A 15,391-nucleotide genomic window follows, 5' to 3' on the forward strand; every position below is an offset into this window, starting at 1 on the left:
TGGCTCAGCGGTTAACAAAACCAACTAGCATCCATGAGGATACAGGTTCGATCCCTGGCCTTGCTCAGTGGGTTAAGGGTCTGGCATTGCCGTGAGCTGTGGGGTAGGTCTCAGACGTGGCTTGGATCCCACGTTGCTGTGTCTGTGGTGTAGGCTGGCGGCGACAGCTCCGATTCGACCCCTAGCCTGGGAATCTCCATATGCCATGGGTGCGGCCCTAATAACACAAAAAGACAAAAAATAAAAGAAGGACCAACAGCAGTGCTTTTGATCAAGGTCGTTGGAGGCCCTCTGCATGTTTGGCCGATTGAGTCTTAATGATGCCGCTGGTGTGTTTGACCAAATCAGGACTGAGGGGGGTGAGCACAGGGAGAGGATAAACCTGGCCACGCAGCGCAAACTTGTTAAAGCGCTTGGCTGGCCACGTGGGTTCCTCTGTCACTGCCAAGTCTGAGAGGAGTTCCTCAGTAGGGAACATCGTTTCCAGAAGGACTTGAGCCACAGAAGAGGTGGTAGCCGATCGGCCATGGGAAGCTCCGGTCCCTTGTGAGAACATGGACTCACACACGCTTACATTCACGCTACAGAGAAGTGTGTGAATCCACTCGCCAGACCTTGAATTCTCCTTTAAGGAGTTTAACATGTCTGGGAGCAGTACGAGCAGGCTTCCCCGGTTTGTACTTCAGACAAGTGGGACAAGGAGGGAGGTGCTTTTTGTTTGCACCGGTACTGACTCACGAAGGCTGTCGTTTTGTCTGTAGACCAGGGGTTTCTTGCATGTACCCTAGAGAGGAGGGGGATCTGGGGACTAGATTGTTGCTTGGTCTGAACCACAGCACGCTCTCTTTATCAAACCAGTAAGTACTGGATTTCCAAGCTTCTTTTTCCTTTCCTGAGGCCAGTTTTTGTGCTTCTCTAGCCAGTTTTTTAAAGTAATCCTTTGGGGGAAATCTCCCTTTGGACCATGACAGAATATTCCTTTAGCTGCTGTTGGTTCCTTTAAGGGCGTGATTCTTGCAGAAATTTCAGCAAGGTGATTTACCTTAGCTTCCAGAGAGTCAAGTTTAGAATGCCCTGGAATCTTAGCAATAACTCAAGGGTAGGTGAGAGTATTGCATCCAATAATCCTGAACATTGGGGCCATTTTAAATTTTATTTCTCCTGGAAGTAGGGAAGCCGTGTTGCTTCCGCAACATTCCAAAGTAATGAGCTATTCCGAAAACATGTCTACAATCAACATAAGTATTGGCAATTTTGCCCTTGGCTAAAATATAAGCCTGTGTAAGAGCATATCATTCAACCCCTTGGGCCAAAAAAAGCCATAGGTAGAGATGCCGCCTCACTAACATCAAAAGAAGTTGCTGTAATAGACCCATAAGTATCTGCCGTTGTTCTCTTTTACATAAGAATCATCAATGAACATGAGTTTCCTAGAGTTCACGAGCCGTCAGGAGGTGGTCCTGCAGGGTTAAGCAGCTGCAAGGGCCTTAATGGGGTAGCAAGGTTCAAGTCCTCATAGCGTAAAAGAATTAGGTGAAGAGCCACTAGCAAAAGGGCTCCCAGGAGGTGAGGCAGCTGACAGAAATGTTGAGTGTGATGAGAATGCGGGAGGGCTATTGCATGAGGTGCGGAAATGATTGAAGGAGATCCCACAATGCTATTCTCAGTGGCCTTAACTGCAGGGGCAGTGGCCGTGACGGCTGTAGGCAGGAGAGGTATTCTATGCTACAGAGTCCCATTGCTGTTGCTGGCTGTGATACCCCATGGGCCGATGGTGGTCCCCGTGTTGGGGTGAGTCTCCGCAGAGCATTCCCTGCCTTTTCATGTACACAAAGGGAATCTGATCACTGGGATGCCCAAGGGCAGGTGAGTTCATTAAACTCCTTTAAGTCTTTAAAAGCTATGTCATCAGGAGTTCCCTGGTGGCCTAGTGGGTTGAGGAAAAGGCATGGTCATTGCTGTGGTGTACATTCAATCTGTGGCCTGGGAACTTCTACATGCTGCAGGTATGGGGAAAAAACAAAAAACTTTGACATTTGGTTCTTCCCATAAAATTGGACCAGAGTTGTTCAATAAAATATATAGAAGCTTGGCCATAAGAGAGAAATTTGGAACCTAATTTTGGCAATAACCAACTAGCCCGAGAAAACCTCAGCACAGGAAACCTCGGACGCCATGAGGTTCGGATCTAGGTGTAGCCCTCGTGCTGATATCAGATACCCTTAATAATGAACCTGGGTATGGGCAAACTGCAACTTGTCCTCACTCCTTAGGGCCCTTTAAGGCTAGAGGCTTAAGCAGGTGCATGATGACTCCCTCTGAGGAGGTCTGAGAAGCAAGTCATTCACACCTTACAACAAAGTAGAGCCTCCAGGAAGCTGTATGTCATCCAGATCAGCCTTCAGGATTTGTGAGAAGTAAGGACTCTCGATAAAACCCTGAGGTATTAACTGTCCAGGAGAAGTTTTCCTTCTCAAGTGAAGGCGAAAAGGCACTGGCTAGTTTCATCAACTGGAATACTAAGGAATGCACTGCACAAGTCCGTCACTGCAAAGAATTTACTTCCTGTGGAAACGGCTGTTAGCGTCAAGAGAAGCAACAGGTGTTTGTTGCTTGGAGGTCCCGGACCTTTCAGTTTTGTCCCCTGTATGACGGGAGTATACGGGCGCTAGTCCAAGGGATAGTGAGGCCTTGAACCTTGTAATCTCAGTTATGGGCTTTATGTCTTGAATGAATGGCTTCTTATATGTTGATTAATTCTGGGAAAAGTTTTCGAGGAATCTGTTTGTATGTTCACGGGAAGTGCACAATGAATTTTGCCCATATCCATTGATTTTCTTCTATAAGGAGGATGGTAACTGATTTAGGGACAAATGATCTGTTTCCAGAATCAGCTGTAGTATCATCAGAGATGGAGCAAATCAGAGATGTCAAAAGGTCACTGAATTCATCTGCCAGGTTACTTTGACTACCGAAAATTCTGGAATTATTTCTCCCTCTTGGGAGAAAGAAATTCTGGCACCATACTTCTCTGAGAAGTCTCAGCCTGAGGCATGGATAGAGGTTGAGGAACTGAGGAGAAAAGAGCGTGTGACATCTCGAAGGGCCTAAATAGACTGGAACAGGTTCAGAGACAGGAGCTTCTTAAAGTTCCCGGGAGAGCCCCCCTCTCTGAACTGGTTACCCTGAGCCAGGGGCTGCTTTGTAGTAGTGAGGCTGAGCCTTGAGAGTGGCTGCAGTGTCAGCTAGGTCTAGAGGTGATTCGCCCCCAATCTGGAGAAATGTTTCTCTAAGCCAGTTAAGAGGGAGGATTGAAGAACCCCTGTAGGTCCTTGGAGCCCCATCATGGAGAACTGGGAAGACAGTTTATCACAACCTCTTTCCCAAAGTCCTGGCTCTTTGCAATAACAGCAGAAGCTAGGAGGGTTTGGGTTTCATTTAGGAGCCTTCATTGGCTGGAGTGGAAGAGAAAGAATTTTAGCCACCCCCCCCTCGCCTATTATTTTCATTTTAAGTTTTTAAGGAAAGTTCTATACAAGATTATTTTATTCCTGCATCTTTTCAATTGTTTCTTCCTTATATTTGCCCTTTTCCTTTCCTGCTTGGTGAGATGTGGCATTTATCTTTTTGTGATCCTTGTCCAGTTTTAGTCTGGTGGTCCCCAACCACCTCACAGGGGTGAATGCCCACATGGACGGTTGTGCCATGAGCCTTCTCCCACTGCGCTCATTCAGTGTAGATGACGCGGTTTCTCCAGTCAACCTGGACTTTGCCAGCCTGCTGCCCTTCGTAGTGCCCTCGTACAACCTGAACGTCATCATCCTTTAGGATGGGCATGGATCAGACGTTGTACTTGTGTCTCAGCTCTTTGGAAAGACATAATCTTCCTGCGAATGTGAGAGGTGCATTGAAATGCCTTTTATGGTTCTTGCTTCAATCAGAGGTCACAAGGGATTGAACCTCATTTTGGCCGCTGCCGCTTCAGCAATGGCCCCGAAAGGGAAGAGCCATTTCCCTTTTAGGTGCCTCGCCTGGAGTGTGAGAGCTGTTTTGCCAGATTAATTAAACCTGGGGTGGGCGGAGTTTCCCATTTCATCCTGGTCCTTTTTTGCTAGAAGGGAAGGGTCTTGCTTCAGCCTCCTCATACACATAGAGTTAAAAGCTGTCTGGGTAGAATTAACACCTGAAGGAAGACCAGAATTTTCTTTAAAAATCTGAAATTGATTATAATAATCATAGGCACATTCATTAAGTTTTTGTGTGGAAACCTGTATTTTGTTCCAATCAACAGGCTTTGGAAAAGCTGTAGGAATTGCCCCATGAAGTTGCCTAGCAGTTGCCTGAGCCTGATCCTATATTAAGTTAACAGGCTGGAGGCCTTTCAGGATTTCCCCAGTTAGTGGTTTTCATCCAGTGCTGGCCTGGCCTTCACCATCAAGCATAGAAACTAGCTGATAGAAGTCAGACAAACCAGTTTCTGAGTTTGAATGACTATATTAAATTCCTCAGCACATCTGTGAGGATCTTTGGTTACTTTGGAAAAATCTTTGTCTGTGGCTCACAGTTCAGCTTTCATCCAGGGGATATACAAAATTAAGGTTTTAGTTTCTGGATCCTCAGAAGGCTTAAATTTAAAGAGACAGGCTCTGATAGGTTTGGAGGAAAAGTGGGGAGAGTTTGAGAGAAAAAAGGAAATTCAGAGAGAGGATTAGTGTAGGGGAATGGGGGGCTCTAGAGCAGGTGTAGGTGGGGTGGGGTAGAAGAGGGAGATGGCCCAGAGGTGGGCGTCAGCACGTGGGGCTCAGGGAAAGACAGGATGGTGTGGGAGGCGAACTGGAGACAAGCTGAGGTGGAAAAGCCTGAGGCTCTGGGAACCACATCATCTTTTAAATCATTTGTTTGCCCCAGTCTCCAAGTCTTATTTTGCCTAAAATCAATTTTAGGCTGCTGATCATGTTTGGAAGCCTCAAGCTACCAATCCAAATAGGCATTCCATTCAGTTTGGGAAATTTTAGGGCTCTGGTTGTCCACTTTGGTCTTAAGAAAAATAGGTTTGAACATTTAAAAATTTCCTCATCATGGCCATTGGCATGCTAAATTGCCTTTGGTTAGGCTGGTCCATTTGGTTAGAAATTTTCAGAAGGAACGGCTGCAGTTTTTCAACATAATGTCGGCCAGAGTCCCTGTGGTGGGGAGGTGCCCTCAAAATATTTAGGTAACTGGGATCTCATTTCTCAGAGGTCTTTCTCTAAGAGAATTTTTAAAAAGCCTAAACAGCTCAAGCAGCTTACAGCTTAAACAGCTTATAGCTCAAACAGTTCAAATATCTCAAACAGCCTGCTGGCCTAACACCAGCCAGTTCTAAAGGAACAGGTTGGTCCTAGCAGAGCCAGCAGATGGCATCTCAGCAGCGTCCCCATAGAACAACCCCTATTCCAAAAGAATGGCCTGAAGGCTGAACTGGCACAGTTCCAATGAAATAGCCTCTGTTCCCAAAGGAATGGGCTGAAGGCTAGCCGGCTCCAACTGGAGCAGTCTGATTTCAAAATGAGACTGAAATTCCAAACGAGTACTCAAGTACAGAACAGGGCCTTAAACAGAAAGGATAAAGTATAGATCCAAGCTAAAGCTTGAGAGATGCCTGCTAAAGCTTGGAGAGATTCAAAATGCAGAGGGTGGAGGCTCAGACCCAGGAGAAAGAAATACTTTTGAATTCCAGGATCAATGAGGAAATCAGTGAGCAGCAGTGGCCTCTCATGTGCACTGCATCTGTTCACTTACCAGCCCGTTGGGGGTCTCCTCTGGATCCCTGCGCAAGTCACCAAAGTGTTGGAATAAATAAAGTGCCAGTTATTTCTCCCACAAAAATGGGTTTATTTGAGATCAGCAGAGAACTGCAATTCACAGTCTGCCATCATGGCGAGCCACATGCAAGTCCCCATGTGGCAAGGGAAGCAGGGGGCAGGGGGACTGTAGGACACAGAGTCTACGTTTTTTTCATTGGCTGAGTTGTCGCCAATATAGAGAATGTTTCTTCTTCCTGTTGGGCTCTGCTGTGGCTGCAGGGCATAAGAGCTCCCCCTTCTGGTCTCCCCACTCTTAATTAAATTTTTTGTTTATTAACTTTTTACAGAGCTTTCCTAGCTCTGTGGTCCTGGGCCAGAGGTCTCTGGCTCCTCTCCTGTGAGTAAGAACTGAATGGGGCTTTGTTTCTGGGCTTGTTACTGAGCCTGGGTAGATGGCAAGGGCTTTGCACAATATGTCCAATTCAGCTTCTAGCCCTGGGGTCTCTGAGCTCAGAGGCGGAGTCTGGGTCTTGCCTGCTAGGAGTCTTTGCGGGGGCACTAAAGGGTGTTCCAGGGGCATCTGGAGCCAGAGGTAGCCGAGGAGTAGGGAGGTGGGAGAAAGAGGACCTCTAGTGCTGACCTACCACCTCCTGCTGGGTTAGGCCCACATCTCCCAACCAGACTGCCTGTCTCTGCCTTTTTGCCTTTAAAGTCTGGTCTCAAAAGTCTGAAAAGCAGGTCACATGGTATCTGTCACTCCTGGCTCAAAGCTATCCAGCAGTTCCCCACACCTCAGTAAAGCCAAAGTCCTCACCATAGCCCCCAGGGTCCTAGCATTTCTGTTTTCACCCATGCCCCCACTGGCCTTAGCTCCTACACTGCCTACCCTGAACCCCGCCCCAAACCCTACTGCCCTGTGATAAGCCAGGTGCATACCTTCGTCACTGCTCTCCCACTTGAACTGTCCTAGATACCCTCACCCTCCGCCTGAGTGGGGCTGGCTGCATGGTATCCTCTGCTCCTCAAATCTCCAGGTGTGCTCTCGCCTTAGGGCCTTTGGCTTTGCTGTACCATCCACCAAAGTTACTCTTCCCACTCGAAAATCTCTTTGTCAGGTGTGGACTTTCCTGGCCAATCGCCACATAAAAACTGTATTTTTAAAATTAACACACAGTAGAATGGACTCTTCCGGTGCACAGGTTTATCACACCTTTAGGCCCATTCATCTCCATCAAAATCAGGACAGCTGCTCATTCTGTTTTATTGTGATCATAAGCTCTCCCATTACAAACCCATGCATCTGATTTTTCAGTGTCCCTATAGTTTTGCCTTCTCCAAGTGTCATATAAGTGGAGCCAGACCATATGTAACCTTTTGAGTCTGGTCTCTCTTATTAGCGTAATGCCTTTGAGATTCATCTGTTCTTCTTTCTTTTTGCATAATATTCTGTGCCATGGATAGTCCACAGTTTCCCATTCACCTATTGAACATTTGAATTGTTTCCAGGTTGTAGTGATTATGAATAGAACAAGTGTATACAGGTTTTTGTGTGAACATAGCTTTTCATTTCTCTTGGGTAAATAATAAGATATAGCATTACCATGTTATATGGTAAGTGTATGTTTAACTTTATAAGAGAGTGCCATGTTGTTTTCCATTGGGCCCGTATCACTTTGCAGTGCGCTAGTGAGGAAAGCCACACATGTGAATTAGACATTCACCAGTCACCAGGTGCTCTGTATCCTTGCCAACACTTATATTCTCAGTATTTAACTACTCTATGGTGTATAGCAGTGGCTCACTGTGGTTTTAATTTGCATTCCCTGAGTATCTATAGTGTTGACCGGCTTTTCACTGGCTAACTAACCATCTATATATTCTCTCTGGTAAAGTGTCTGCTCAGATTTTTTGCTTATTTTTTAAAAAATTGAATTGCTGGTTTTCTTACTGTTGAATTTTGAGTTCTTTATGCATACTGCATATAAGTCCTTTGTTAGTTATATGATTGGTAAATATTTTCTCCCAGTTTGTAGATTATCTTTTCCTTCTCTTACCAGTGTATTTTTCAGAGCAGACCTTTTAAATTTTGATGAAGTCTAGTTTACCAGTTTTTTTTTTCTCATGCTTTTGGGCCATGTCTCTGGCCCCAAGTGACCCCAGTTGCAAACATTTTTGTCTATTTTCTTCTAGGCAAATGTTTACATTTGACTATTTTCTTCTAGAGGTTACATTTAGGCCTATAATTCATTTCAAATTAATTTTTGTTTAAAGCATGGGGTTTAGGTCGAAGTTCATTGATTTGTGTATGGATGTCCAATTTTTTCTGGCACCATTTGTTGAAAAAACCATCCTTTTTCTACTTCATTGCCTTTGGGCCTTTGTGAAAAATCAATTTTCTATTTTTATGTGGAACCATCTCTGGACTCTATTCCATTTACCTCTGTGTTTATTCCTTCAAAAATACCATTTAGGAGTTCCTCTTATGGCTCAGTAGTTAAGATCCTCACATAGTGTCCCTGACGGTGCAGGCTTGATCCCTGGCCTCACTCAGTGGGTTAAGGAACTGGTGTTGCTGCAAGCTGCGGCGTAGGTCACAGATGTGGCTCGGATCTGGCATGGCTGTGGCTGTGGCTTAGGCTCCAACTCCAGCTCGACCCCTAGCCCAGAAACTTCCATATGCTGCAGGTGTGCCCCTAAAAAGAAAAAAAGGTACTATTTAAACTTGATTAACTTGAATTTTAGAGTAATGCTTAATGTCAGATAATGTGAGCCCTCTAACTTTTTTCTTTTTAAAATTGTTTTGACTATTCTGTTTCCTTTGACTTTCCAAAGAAATTTTAGAATCAGCTTGTCTTTATTTATTAAGTAATTTTTTGAGATCTTGATTGGAATTGCACTGAACCTTTAGGACAATTTGGGGAAACATCTTTGGCCTTCTTTGGTTTCTTGCTAGTTTAGTAGGTTTTCAACATATAAACCCAGTACTTGTTTTATTACCTTTATACATACATATTTCATTATCTGGAGCTATTATAAAATTGTGTTTCCTTTTCCAGTTGTTTCTTGCTAGCACATAAAAATCAATTGATTTTTCATGTGATGACCTTGAAACCTTGCAGAACTCACTTTTAGTTTTAAAAGATTTTTGGTAGATTCCATTTAATCTTCCACATAAACAATCACATTGTCTGTGAATAAGAATAAATTCATTTCTCCTTTCGTGATCTGATGATCTGGTTGCCTTTTTTTTTTTTTTCTTGTCTTACTGCACTGGCTAGAACTATGTTGCTTAGGCATAATGAGAGTGGACATCTTTGTTTCCCACTTTAAGTTTCCGTGTTTCACCATTAAGTATAATGTTATAGGTAGAGTTTTTGTAAGTACCGTTTATCAGGTTAAGGAAATTTACCTCTGTTACTAGTTTTCTGAGAGTTTTCATAACATATGGGTGTTGGGTTTTGTCAGATGCTTTTTCTGCATCAAGTAACATGGTCATGGTTATTTTCTTCTTTAGCAATTAGCATTGGTTGGTTTTTGGAATATTAAACCAGCTTTGCATTCCTGGGGTACATACCACTTAGTCTTGGTGTAGTGTTATTTTTTATATGCTCCTGCGTTTGTCTTGCTAGTATTTTGTTGAGGATATGTGTGTCTTTGTTAATGAAGGATGTTGGTCTCTAGTTTTCTTGTACTGCCTTCATCTGGCTTTGGTATTGTTATTGCTGGGAAGTGTTCCCTCATCTTTTGTTTTTTGGAAGATATATTGTGTAGAATTATTTTTTCTTCTTTAAATGTTTAATAGAATTCACCAGGAGATCCCATTAGGGCACAGCAGAAATGAATCCGACTAGGAAACACAAGGTTGTGGGTTCAATCCCTGGCCTCGCTCAGTGGGTTAAGGATCAGGGCATTCCATGAACTCTGGTGCAGGTCACAGATGAGCCTCGGATACTGCGTTGCTATGGCTGTGGCATAGGCCAGCAGCTGTAGCTCCTGTTGGACCCCTAGCCTGGGAGACTCCATATGCCATAGGTGTGGTCCTTAAAAGTAAATAAATAAATATTAAAAATAGTAGTAATTCTCACTTAAAATAAAAAAAGATGAAAACATATGAAAAAATAGAACTCACCAGCGAAAACTTCTGGGCCTGGAAAGCTCTCTCTTGAAAGATTTTAACCTGTAAATTCAGTTTCTTTAATAGACACAGACTATTTAGATTTATCTACTCTTGGGTGAGTTTTGTTAGTTTGTGACTTTCAAATGAATCAGTCCATTTTATCTAAGCTATTGAATTTATGTATGTAGAGTTGTTCACAGGGTTACATGCTCTTATTGTCCTTTAATGCTTGTTTGTCATGGCTTATAATAAGATATTTCTTAGAAGCTAGTCGCAAGCTGCGTTCAGCAGTGATAGTTCAGTGAATGGATACCCATTCTGTAACTGTACGAACTGTACAAACAGTACAACGGACATATTTAATGTAAAGACTTGTAGGTACTTTGTGTAATTCAAGGAGTGACTTGTTTAAAAATATGTGTAAGAAATGTGTTTCTTACACTGCTGCTTGCAAATCGCATTCAGATGAGTGTTATTTCAGCAAAGGATAGTGATCTCTATTCTGTGATGTGTGTAGTGAAGGGTTCAAAGCCACTTCTAATGAAGATAATGCTACAGCACAACTTGAAAACAGTGCTGTTTTAGTGACTGCAAGTCATCTCCGTTTTGTGAAGTGGCTAGGGACACTTGCAATAAGGAGCTTCTGAGAATGCTGCTTGTACAAAGCAGTCAGACCAGTGTTACTTCAGTGAAACAAATTACACACATTCTATAATATCTTGAGTGAAGGGTTTAAGAACACCTGTAAAAAAGGTGTTTCCAAGAATGCTACTTGCAAGTTTTGTTCCATCCAGTATTCTTTCAGTGAATGGAAAAAATACCTGTATGTCGTATAAATACTGAAATCTTAAGAATATTTGCAATTAAGCTATTTCTAAGAATTACACTTTCAAGCTGCCACCAGAACAGTGTTATTGCAGCGGTGATCACCCTTCTCTAATGCCTGTAGTGAAGTGTTTAAATCATTTGTAATCTAAGAACACAGCTTGCAAGTTTAGGTCACACCATGTTATTTCAGTGAATGGAATTGATCTCTGATTTTTAAAATGCATGTTGTGGTGTTTCAGAATACTTTTGTTCTTACAAACAAACATATTTATTACAACTTACAAGCAGCATTCAGAATAGTGATTTCAGTGAATGAACATAATCTCCATTCTGTAGTCTGTATAGTGAACTGTCTAAAAACACTTGTATCGACAACCTATGGAATGGGAGAAAATAGTTGCAAATGATGCAACTGACAAGTGCTTAATCTCCAAAATATACAAACAATTTATGCAACTCACCACCAATAACCAAACAACCCAATTGAAAAATGGGCAGAAGACCTAAAGAGGCGTTTCTCCAAAGAAGAAGTACAAGTGGCTAGCAGGCACACGAAAAGAGGCTCAACATCACTAATTATTAGAGAAATGCAAATCATAGCTACAGTGAGGTACCACCTCATGCTGGTCAGAATGGCTATCATTAATAAGTCTACAAATAACAAATTCTAGAGAGGGTGTGGAGAAAAGGAACCCTCTTATACCCTATTACATTGGTGGGAATGTAAATTAGTGCAACTGCTATAGAAAACAGTGTGGTGGTTCCTCAGAAAATTAAATATAAAACTACCCTATTATCCAGCAATCCCCTTCCTGGGCATATATCCAGAAGAAACTGTGATTCAAAAAGATACATGCATGTTCATAGCAGCACTGTCCGCAAAAACCAAGACATGGAAACAACCTAAATGTCCCTTGACAGATGAATGGATTAAGAAGATGTAGTCCATATGCACGATAGAACACTACTCAGTCATAAAAAATAATGAAATAATACCATTTGCAACAATGTGGATGGACCTAGAGATTATTATACTAATTGAAGCTAGTGAAAGACAAACATCATATGTTATTGCTTATATGTGACATCTGAAAAAAAAAAGAACACAAATGAACTTATTTGTAGATCAGAAACAGACTCATAGACTTTGAAAACAAATTTTTGGTTACCAAAGGGGACAGGTAGCGGAGAGGGATGGCCTGGGGTTTTGGGATTGGCATATGCACACTGCAATGTGTGGAATGACTGGCCAATGGGGACCTGCTGTATATCACAGAGAACTCTCCCCAGTATTCCATGATAATCCATAAGGGAAAAAGAATGCATGTGTGTATATGTATAACTGAGTCACTTTATTATACAGCAGAAAATATCACAGCATTGTACTTCTACTATCCTCAATAAAACTTTAAAAAATGAAAAAAAAAACTTCTAGTTCCATATCATTGTGGTCCTAAATGAATCTTGGTATGATTTATTTATTTTACTTTCTGCTTTTTAGGGCGGCACCCGTGGCATAGGGAGGTTCCCAGGCTAGGGGTCCAATTGGAGCTATAGCTGCCGACATATGCCACATCCACAGCAATGCCAGATCCTTAACCCACTGAGCGAGGCCAGGGATCAAACCCACAATCTCATGGTTCCTAGTCAGATTTGTTTCCGCTGTGCCATGAAGGGAACTCCAAATCTCGATGTGATTTCAATCTTCCTAAACTTATTAAGACCTGTTTTGTGGCCTAGATATGATCTGTCCTGGAGAATGTTGCATGTGTACTTGAGAAGAACAAGCTACTGCTTTTGGATGGAATTTTAATATATTTTTTTCTATATTTATTAAGCCTGTCTGCTTATGTCTTTTTAATGCTGGTGTTTTCTTATGGATTTTCTGTCTATCCATTGGTATAAATGGGGTATTAATGTCCCCTGGTATTATTGTATTGCTATATCTATTTCTCCCTTTAGGTCTGGTAACATCAGCTTTAAAATTATAATGTCCCCTGGAGTTCCTATAGTGACTCAGGGGAAATGAATCCGACTAGTAACTATGAGGTTGCGGGTTTGATCCCTGGCCTCACTCAGTGGGTTAAGGATCTGGCATTGCCCTGAGCAGTGGTATAGGTCACAGATGTGGCTCAGATTTGGCATTGCTGTGGCTGCGGTGTAGGGTGGCAGCTACAGCTCTGATTAGACTTCTAGGACTGGGAACCTCCATATGCCACAGATGTGGCCCTACAAAATCAAAAAAATTTTTAAAAAATGCCCCCATGTTGGGTGCATACATATTTAAAAATGTTATGTCTTTTGTTGGATTGACTCTTTTGTTATTATGTAATGACCTTCTTTGTTTCTTATTACAGTCTTTGTTTTAAAGTGTCTTTTGTTGGATATAAGAATAGATACCCCCCCAGCTTTCTTTTGGTTTCCATTTGCATGAAACATCGTTTTTCTTCCTTTCACTTTTGGTCTGTATGTGTCTTTACATCTGAGGTGAATGTCTTATGGGCATCCTACATATAGATCTTTTTTTTTTTTTTTTAAATCTATTCAGCCACTCTCTGTCTTTTGATTGGTGGACTTAATCCACTTGCATTTCAAGTGATTATTGATAGGTATGTACTTGTTATTTTGTTACTTGTTTTCAGGCTCTTCTGTAGTGTCTCCTTTTCTTTCATTTTTTCTTACTCTCTTTTCCTTTGTAGTGTGATGACTTTCTGTAGTGGCGTGCTTAGATTCCTTCCTCCTTATCTTTTGTGTATCTACTCTTTGTTTTTGCATTGTGGTTACCCTGACCCTTACATATAACAACATATATTCATAGCAATATATTTTAAGTTGGTAACAACTTAAACTCCAACAGATTCTAAAACTTGCCATTTTTACTCACCCCATGGGAGTAATTTTGATGTTACACTTTGTCTTTTTATCTTGTGCATCCCTTAATTAGTTATTGTAGCTACAATTATTTCCACTGATTTTTTTTTTTTTTTGGCTGCCCTGAAGCACATGGAGTTTCTGGGCCAAGGATCAGATCTGAGCTGCAGCTGTGACCTAAGCTGAAGCTGTGGCAATGCTAGATCCTTAACCCACTGTGCCAGGCTAGGGAATGAACCCATGTCCAAGTGCTCCCAAGATACCCCTGATTCCATTGCACCATGATGGGAACTCCTGATTTTTTTCTTTTAACCTTAATACTAGTTTTTGTTTGTTTGTTTTTGCTTTTTAGGGCCATACCCACAGCATGTGGAGGTTCCCAGGCTAGGGGTCTAATAAGAGCTGCAGATGCCAGCCTATGCCACAGCCACAGCAATGCAGGACCTGAGCCGCATCTGCAACCTACAGCACAGCTTATGGCAACACTGGATCCTTATCCACTGAGCAAGGCCAGGGATCGAACCCACATCCTCATGGACACTAGTCAGATTCGTTAACCACTGAGCCACAATGGGAACTCCTTAACACTAGTTTTACACGTGATTAATCTACCACCTTTACTATATGTTTACTTTTGCCAATGAGATTTATTCTTTCTTTTTTCTTTTTTCTTTTTTTTTTTTTTGTGTGTTACTAATTAGCTCCCCAACTTTTCAGCATAAAGATGTACCTTTAACATTCCTTCTAAGGCCAGTTTTGTGGTGACAAACTCCTTTTGCTTTTGCTAATCTGAAAGATTATCTCTTCTTCAATTTTTAATGATAACTTTGCTGTGTAGAATATTCTTGGTTGGAAATTTTTATCTTTCGGCACTTTGAGTATATTATGCCACTCCCTCTGGTCTGCAAAGATTCTAATGAAAAATCTAGTGATAGCCTTATGGTGGTTCCTTTGTATAGATAAAAAAAAATTTTTTTCTCTATCTGCTTTTAAGATCCTCTATCTTTAAAATTTGACATTTTAAGCATAATATGTCTTGGTGTGGATCTTTTGTGGTTTATCTTATTTTGAATTCTCTGGGTTTGCCGAATCTTGAGGTCTGTGTCCTTCCCCAGGTTACAGAAGTTTTGAGCCTTTTTTTGCTTTTTAGGGCCACACTCACAGTGTATGGAGGTTCCCAGGCTAGGGGTCCAATCAAAGCTTCAGCTGCTGTGGTTTTAGCAGGATTGGTTTTAGGAAGATAGAGTTTTAGCAAGACAGAAGGAGAGCACAAAGATGGCACCTACTGAGGACAAAATTGGTGCCCACCACCTGCAGGCTGTAGCAAGGTAGAGGGAGAGCAGGAAAATGGCCCCCATCCCTGGAGAGTCTCCCAACAGGCCCCAGCCCCTCCAGTGGACACTTTTGAGATTAGCAAGTGAAGACACAAATAAATGGAAAGTTGTCATGGATTGGAAAAGTTAATATTTATTAATATGTCAGTACTACTAAAAGCCATCTATAGAGTCAATGCAACCCCTATCAAGAGTCTAATGACTTTTGTTTTACAGAAACAGAAAAACTGTCCTAAATTTGTATGGAACCAAAAAAACTCAAACAGCCAAATAAATCTTGAGAAAGAACAATGCAGGAAGCATCACATTTCCTGATGTCAAGCTATATTATAAAGCTATAGTCATCAAAACAGTATGGTACTGGCATAAAAAACAGATTAATAGTCTGATGAAATATAACTGAGAGCCCAGAAATAAACTGAACTATGCACTGAACTAATAACTGATAGGGAGCC

General features: G+C 41.9%; 1 protein-coding gene and 1 pseudogene across 2 annotated transcripts in view; one reads left to right on the forward strand and one right to left on the reverse strand.

The window, feature by feature from the left end:
- The window catches only part of POLM (DNA polymerase mu), a 31,454-nt gene that overhangs the window by 10,587 nt on the left and 5,476 nt on the right, over positions 1–15,391 (forward strand). The gene's annotated exons all lie outside the window — the stretch shown is intronic.
- Positions 3,546–4,576, reverse strand: LOC125117335 (60S ribosomal protein L26-like; annotated as a pseudogene).

This window comes from Phacochoerus africanus, chromosome 16 (assembly GCF_016906955.1).
Source record: "Phacochoerus africanus isolate WHEZ1 chromosome 16, ROS_Pafr_v1, whole genome shotgun sequence".
Taxonomy (NCBI): Eukaryota; Metazoa; Chordata; class Mammalia; order Artiodactyla; family Suidae; genus Phacochoerus; species Phacochoerus africanus.